Source organism: Pyxicephalus adspersus, unplaced genomic scaffold (assembly GCF_032062135.1).
Source record: "Pyxicephalus adspersus unplaced genomic scaffold, UCB_Pads_2.0 Sca36, whole genome shotgun sequence".
In the NCBI taxonomy this organism is placed as follows: domain Eukaryota; kingdom Metazoa; phylum Chordata; class Amphibia; order Anura; family Pyxicephalidae; genus Pyxicephalus; species Pyxicephalus adspersus.
In genome coordinates this window covers 1-8,875 of record NW_027317043.1, presented here as the reverse complement: position 1 = coordinate 8,875, position 8,875 = coordinate 1, and positions in this window count along the sequence as shown.

The following is an 8,875-nucleotide window of genomic DNA, read 5'->3' as shown; positions in this document are numbered from 1 at the left end:
AAATGTATTATCAGAAAGTCCGTAAAGGTCTACATGATACAGGCAGTGGCAAACAATTTTTAATTAAAAAAAAATTGAATGATGTTGTTAATAATCTAAGTTCTTATTTTGCGTTATCGCATCTAAGTTTAAATTAATATAAATCAGTAGCTTTTAAAACATTTCCCTACGTTTCTAGGGCTAAATGAACTTGAACAGCAAATCTGACTGCCATTGGGCAAGCACTACCATAAGAGGATATGGACAAATATTTTTGGAATTTTTTTTGTGGCAAAGGTAAATTATGGTACCAATAATCCCAGAGAAAAATGATGTTCAGGACAAGTTTTCGAACACATTTGATAACCTGCTTCCCCAGTTTCTACCAAAAGGCATTAAATTGTAACCTGACACAGCCAACTGAAAATTTGGAGGCAAAACAAACAAAAAAGGAAGAGTTATGCAAGTAACTAAATATAATCCAGTTGGCACATCAAGGAGAAAAGCTGCCTATTGGAGAAAGGTTGGATATGCAGGTATGACCCCACTTTGGGGACTGTTCTGTTATGACATCTTTAGCTCCTCTTTCACTATAGTATACCACTGAACTATAAATTTAAATCTTGGCTTAGGAGGTGTATTAAACAGAATGTACCACAATGAAATGTAAGTATGCACACATGGCATTGTACTGCTTGTAAACTAAGTGAACGCAGAGATTCAACCAACTGGAATTTCAATTTTCAATCCTCAAAATTACAGCTTTCAAATAACCCATTATTCTTGTATTTACTACTAAATAAAAAGTGATATTGGTAGTACATTAAAAAGTGCAAGGAGTTAATATTGGATTGCACCTCTTTCAAAAAAAAAAAATCACAGACAGGAGCAACAACAGCTTGTGTGAGTCTCCCGCTCACCTCCTCTGGGAGGAATATCAGTGAAGCACAGAAATTGGTTCATCACCATGCACATCTGTAGCCGTGTTTAAAGAGAAGCAGAGAGAGCTCTGTGGCCAACACACAGGCGATATGTTTGGGAACAAAATGGCAGAGCATTCCACCCTTAACTCTTCACTTACTGATGTATGGAAATCATTTTCTGCAATCCAATTGCTACTGTTTGGGTGGAGGAAAGGATATTGTTTGGCTATACTGGTGGTATTGCAGCAGTTTTGATTGCTTAGCTTTGATGTGAATAAAAGGGGCTGTGATCTTCCCTATTACCAGCCGCTTGTGATAGCATTGCCTCTTTCCAGTTCACATCCACTTCAGGCCTCCCACATAAAGTGTCCTTTTCTTATTCTACCCTCCACTGATGCAGGCAGATGAACAAGCATAAACACTGACAGTCCCACCGCAAAGTTAACTGATCAGTTTATTAAAAATAGCTTGCAGGCAAAAATGCTAATCCTCCAACAGCAGTAAAAGACTCTGTGAAATGATCCATACCTAAAAGCTTGCAGATTACATACAGTTGTTCTAACTATTGACCACACAAATTTTAGGCTCTACTGGGGGGAACTTCAGTTCTCTCACTGTCTCTGCAAGCCATCTCCTAATATGCACGTTAACCCCATTCCAGAAAAAGAGAATTTCAGACACTAGTGACATGCTGTGGGATTATTTCAAACCCTAAAGGGCCATGAGTGTTGGGAATCCGCCACCACATAATTTTCCCTCGAGTCTACTGTTACCTGGTCCCTTGTGTGTAACACATCAGTCTGTCCTGGTTGTAGAGCACCCCGCTGGGATGTAATAAAGAGGACTGCAAATATGCAAGTCACGCAGGTCCCCCTCCCATTTCAATTTATGTCTCAAAGTTTCCCCTTGCAAAGCCATATCTCTGACACAAGTATTGCAAAGGAATGGCTCTCAGACATCAATTTCCAGCACAATAAAACATGTGGAAGTGATGACCCACGTTTCAGACCACAGCACAGACCTGCGGTGTGGTTGGAGGGACTGCAATTCACTGTTCAGGGATAGAGGGAGGGAGTGACAGTAAGCAGATGGAAGACAAGAATAATAATAGAACCAGAAATGAGAGTGAGCATGCTTCAAAAAAATGTAACTAGTACAGAGTTAAAACGAGATCAAAAAGGAGTGTATCCAGGGTGAAATATGAAAACAGAAACAAAATAAACTGCTATGCTCAGCTAGGAAAACCTGAATGGAGCACAATGATACATATATGAATGGGATCCTGGATCAAAAAGAATACATAAACCTCCTACAAATCATACACACTGCTGTACTAACTCTCTGCTAATTACCCAAATCAGATCTTTTTTAGTTCTCAGAACATCCCAAGCAGTTCCCAATTTACAATGGATGTGTATTTTATTTTTTACAAGCAGTGCTTTAGATGAAGTGGCAGTTGTACATTAATTACAGAGTTAATTAATTAGGTGCTATCGTGTAATCATGTTGTAATTCATTGGTTTACTCTCAAGTGTATGAAGAAGTACTCAGAGATGAAAGCAAAGCAACAAGTAATATTTTTACCAATTAACGTGGTGAGTTTCCTGTGAAGGGAACCTATGCAGGATGTCTGCTAACACCCAGCAAGATACTTGTTGTATTCTGGACTTTGAAAGAAGACTTACAATAAATATGTAGAAAAAAAATGAGATACCTGCGAAAAATGCCAGAACATTTATTGCAATATATAGTATTGCTATCACCTTGGTATATATTCCTGTATCTGATATTAATTGCTGCTTACTGCTGTACTATAGAGTTTTCTCTCCGTTTTATGTTTTTATTAGTTACTCTTAACACTCAATGGTTAATGAATGGATAATGTTTTTACAGTTAGCTAAGGCTAAATCTATATTTGTCATAAAATTGTCAAATCTGAAACTAGTAAATGTTCATAAACAAGATGGGATGGATAGATGGATAGCTCAGAGGACACAGATGCTCACAAGTATGCTTTTTAAACTACATAAACAGCATTAGGTTTTATTTTCAACACCGCTTTTATTTTGTTAGAAGAGTTGAGTTGTTCCAGATGTGAAGCCTACTGCAAGTAGTATCTGTCTGCTAATTACGTATTCTCCCTGGTAGCACCCTGTATTCACACACAGACAACGTGAAACCAGGGAGCAGAATTAATTACAATCTGACATATTCAATCTCCTGCTAGTGCCTCCCAAGATAATGTTTTTTTTTCTGAGTTCCTATAATTAGCCACTGGCTTGATCATCTCCCCTTCCACTGCTGCAAGGGCACCTTCATTGCAACTCCCCAAATGTCATATTGATATATAGTATATACCAGGTACAATCCTAACCACATCAACCACTTTTAATAAAAAACAGTCTAACGTGTCATTAATGATCTAGGTTATGTCTTAAAGAAACAGATTAAAACTACACAAAACACCATGGTGTATTAGTAGTATTAGTATTAGAAGCTGAAATACTGGAAATACTCTAGGCACACCAAACATAACTTTGTAGCATGTATGTGCTTGATGTTTTATGGATATTCACAGAGGCAACTACCCCATCTGAACCCATGTAGACTTACCTCCACATGCACTTTTTGTAGGACATAAGATTGGCTAAGAGTATTTAATGTTAATATGTTGGCACTATATAAATCCTGTTTTAATATTATTATTATTATTATTATTATTATTATTATTAATAATAATAATAATAATAAAAAAGAGTAATTACAAACCACATAACTGAAATGCCAACAATGGACCTGAACATGCAAAACAAGTCTGTTGCCTAGATTATCTAATTTTATGTGACCATATTCATGCAATTCTGTTACAAACAAGAAATCAGCTTCAGCACAGTGCATGAAGGTGTCGATAAATACAGAATGATCAAGTGATACGCAACCATGTGATATTTAGATATCACCAGGTGTATCTAATAAAACAAATATATTGTAGATTACAGGTCCTCAAATGCAGTGGCAGAATCTGTTTGTCTTTTTTCTTTTGGATTTTTTTTAACCTTGTCAATCCTCATAGTAACATTTTCTGTTTAAGGGTGACACAATTAGCTCACTGTTATATATATATTTATTAAAGGGCATAGTTGCCACTCTAGGAAATCTGTTCAAACACCTAGGCCCATCCTCTTTACCACAACACAGAAAGTGCTCTGTTGTTCACAGGGAGAGCTGGGAAACAATGGTAACTGATAACAATACAAGGCGGAAAGTACCATTTCTGGCACAATCAACTGCTGTTTTTGTTGCATTTATTAGATATAACACAACACTTTCAGTTACATAATAACAGACCAAAAGGGACTGAATAGAAGTATATTGGTAAAGTTTATATACTCTTTAAAGAAACTAATACAGTACTTTGGTTTCCTGACAGTGACATAAGAAACACAGGATGCTCCAGATGTTTTCTCAAGAATAGATGGCTGGTATCTGCAAAATTTCCAGGTGTAAAATTTGATGTCTGATCTTGCCAAAAATACTTGGTACAGGAACTCATCACTGTCTATGCCCTGCTTTAAAAATGCAATTCTGCTGCAAGCCAATGTATTAGCATGCTAATAAAAGAAAGCAGAGAACTGTCTTCATTCATCTTCTGTTCTTTCATTGACCAGTCAAACAGCTAGGGGTAAAGGGAGAACACCACTGTGTTCCCTGGCTATCAGTGGTATCTCATCCAGTGAAGGGTATTTAGTACCTCCATACTTTGGGTAAAAGTATAATTTCATGCAAACCACGCTAGAAACACATTGTGTTTTTGACATGTGTCCTTAAGTGCCGTGATAATTATCGTATGTAATATTTAGGAAATTTGCTTTATTTGGAAAATCATATCCAAACTAGAACATGCAACTGAAACTAAATCGAAACTTCAGGCAGAAATGAAAGACACACATTAATGTATACCCGTATTTATTAGTTCTGCCAACATCTGTACAAGTCAGACAGCAAGGCTCAGTTGTGCAAGGGCCATGCTGGAAGAAACATAAATGAGCTTATCTGTCTGTTGCTCACTTTTTCTCTGTCCAGTCACAGGCCGGGGAAGGCCAAGATCTGAAAATCTTACTTAAATAAAACAGAGAAAAATGGGTCTCTTACCATTCCAGACAGGGCTGTGCTGTGTGGCAAAACCGTGGAACTGGATGGACTAAAATAAAAAATGCTAACATTCTTAAATCGTACCGTGTACATACTAGCAAACCGCCAGCATAAATTGGAAAATGCAATAAGCAACCTTCAGTAGACATTTATAAAACATTTATTAAGAGTCTACATTTTAATGCTTGTCAAACTACAACTTTTATTTTTATTTTTTTTTATTAAGATCTCTATTCAGTGCTCTGGACCACAGTTGAAGGGTGCTTCGTGGTCTTTAGGAAAGCTGCTCGACACTTCAAATTACTGCTGAACGTGATTCTCTTCAGACTAGTGTTTGCAAGTCAAGATTAAAAAGTGCCTGTGTGTACTTTAGCATACATTTGCCACAACTTTGTCTGTGTCCACATTAGGTCCAGATACTTGCTTACCATCTAATACTCAATATTTAACAGAAAGAGTATGGGCATTCCCTTAAATGAATGTAAAATATACACATAGTCTGTCTATTAAGGATATAAGCTGTTTGGACACACAGACATCAGCAGCCAAATTGGACAGTGATGCTGTCACTCGTCTCAGTAGAATTAGCCAATGTGTGTCTGTCATCCATCTCCCTGAATTGATTGTGTGTACAGACAGATTCTGTATAATTCAGTTACATCACAGACATCAGTAGCCGCTGTGAGTGTCTGCTTCACCTATGCTCCCAGGTCAATATAAAGAACAGAAGTGGAGGCCAAAATAAAACGACCAACAGCCTACAGCTGAATCTAAAGACAGCCCAGGACAAAGAGCTGCTGGGCAGAGATGACAAACGGAAAAAAGAAAATTAAGCAGCAGTTATTGAATATGATTACCAAACTAGTTAGTCTCATGACTGTGTGTATTTCTTGATATCAAATACATATATATTAAGGACCTCGGTACCCTCTAACATTTTTAAGTTTGTCAGTCAAATTTCCTGTTTAATGAAATTATACTGGGGAACATGTATAATGCACAATAGCGACACAGATGCAAATCAGGCATCCTCAAACTCTGCAACAGGTTAAACTGGTATCCCAATCCATGCATCCTAAAAATGCAGGGATTGCAACAGATTTTCAATGTCTGAAACAGATTTATTATTGAAGTGAAGACAGATTTTCATTCTAAACAGACACATTATTAAGATGTGGTCATTGGCCAAATTTTATTTCGTGTGTGCTGCTTTAGAGAAGTCATAAGAGGAATTTATGATTCAAGCTGTATCCTTGTAATAAATCTGGATCATGATCTGTTTCACCGCTACTGTTTAGCATTGCCTTGCTGTGAACTGATATATGTCCCCCGTTGTTTTTGTATAAAAGACAGTTCAGTAGTATTGTCACTAAAGTTGCAAAATGTATTATCAGAAAGTCCGTAAAGGTCTACATGATACAGGCAGTGGCAAACAATTTTTAATTAAAAAAAAATTGAATGATGTTGTTAATAATCTAAGTTCTTATTTTGCGTTATCGCATCTAAGTTTAAATTAATATAAATCAGTAGCTTTTAAAACATTTCCCTACGTTTCTAGGGCTAAATGAACTTGAACAGCAAATCTGACTGCCATTGGGCAAGCACTACCATAAGAGGATATGGACAAATATTTTTGGAATTTTTTTTGTGGCAAAGGTAAATTATGGTACCAATAATCCCAGAGAAAAATGATGTTCAGGACAAGTTTTCGAACACATTTGATAACCTGCTTCCCCAGTTTCTACCAAAAGGCATTAAATTGTAACCTGACACAGCCAACTGAAAATTTGGAGGCAAAACAAACAAAAAAGGAAGAGTTATGCAAGTAACTAAATATAATCCAGTTGGCACATCAAGGAGAAAAGCTGCCTATTGGAGAAAGGTTGGATATGCAGGTATGACCCCACTTTTGGCCAATTTTTCAAAAGGTGTCAAGTACATGGGCAAAGTTTACCAAGCCTACAGGTCAGGACTTTCTGCTTTACCAAAATATATTTTACAAGAACAATGATCTCAATTCTTGGGGTTTCTATTCATCCTTAGTGCAAGACATGGGTAGGATTTTTGCAAGAAAGCTAAAGAATTATAGCCGTATTTTTATATCAAAATATTCTTAACAAATATATTTAATAGCAAGAGACCAGTAACATGATTCACTTGTGGCGTATTTGTTGTAGATAAAGCCTCTAAAGATTTGTTCTGTACAAAAAAAACGCAGATCACATATTCAACCTTTTCTTGATTTCTTTTCCATTCTGTTTATAGCATACAGCTTATTGGAAATGACAAAACAGATAGGAGATGGGAAGTTGGTTTCAGCCTGGCCGAAGAGTGAATACATCCTTTAAGATGAGATAATGGAACACAAGCCCTTCTTCATTCATTGTTTTGACCCCTTCAGAGTGAGCACCATCTACACTGGACAGATCTGCAACGCATTGCTGAGCACTAATGGGATTAAAATCGCAGATGCCGAGGAGATGGCCATAAGCCAACCTTATTTTATAGAGAAGTGGCCATTTCGAAATTATTCTCCTATTGTTCAATCTCAACACAAGTAAAAATAATAATAAAAAAAATAAATAAATAGATAACTAGTACTCATAAACAGAAATCCATGCCACTAAGAAATGAAGGTGAAAAACGGAATGTTTTAGCCCAAGATGATTTTTTGCAGCTGACATACTCATCTACATTTTTCTCGCTAACAAGATTTTCCGATCTTAAACCTGGCTTGAATGAATAGCGATTGTTCCCTTCTGGTTAGGAAGGTGCTGCATTTGCTCATACCCCATTCACTGGCCTAGAATCAGCCAGGCCTCAGATGGCTGTTTCCATGACAACTTGGTTCATTCAATACAGGCACATAATGAAGACAATGTGTTTTCCATTTAGATGAGTTTTAGTAGAGAGGGAAAAAAAGCAAAAAGAAGAGAGAGAGAGGAATGGAGAGAAACGAATGGAAGATAGAAGGGAGTACTATCAATATGACAGATCGTCTGGAAATGGGAGATATCACATAGGAATGATGTCTCAGATCAAGTTATCAATGCCAAAGGATTCCCTTTATATAAACTGTGTTTTTTACTTTGATAAAATGCTAAGGTAAGATGTTTTTTTCCTCAAAAAGATCTAGGAAGTCTAGGTTCTAAAATGATGTGTGGTGGCAACAACAAATTATAAAAAAATATGTACTCATATTCTTAATTTAGGAACACATAGGTCAACACAGTGCTATATAAAACTATGCTGAAGATACAGCAAAGCTACAGCAACCTCTGAGACCGCCCAGTTACTTACAATGGAAATATAAGAGTGGGCATTTCAGAGGAAAAAGTGCCAATGTCAGCAAAGCTTTACATTTCTCAGGTATTTGTCTTTGGTGGCAACCATGTGACCAATGCCAAGGCTGAAGCGGAATTGACCAACCAGAGACTTTGCTAAAACCATTTGGCTGAAACCCTTAAGACTTCTTTTTCAGAAGACTATGTGAAGAGTATCAAAAGCTAATTAGCAAGCACACAAAAAATAAAAAGAGGCTCTTTTTCCAAAAATGAAGTCTCATGTCAGAAAAGGTTTCATGCACCTAAAAATCTTTATGGTTCTATGCACATTTTATTTGTGCAAATGCATATGAAAATTTGTGGAGCAGTCATCTAATTGGACACCCTCTAAAAAAATTAAATATTTTTAAATAGCACAAGGAAAGGAATAAAAAAATACTTCTCAAAATGGAAAAATAATGTAAAATAGTCATTATGACTACCAATCAAGACATAATTTTAAAAAATGGAGTGCGTATTCATTTAGAATCATGTTTC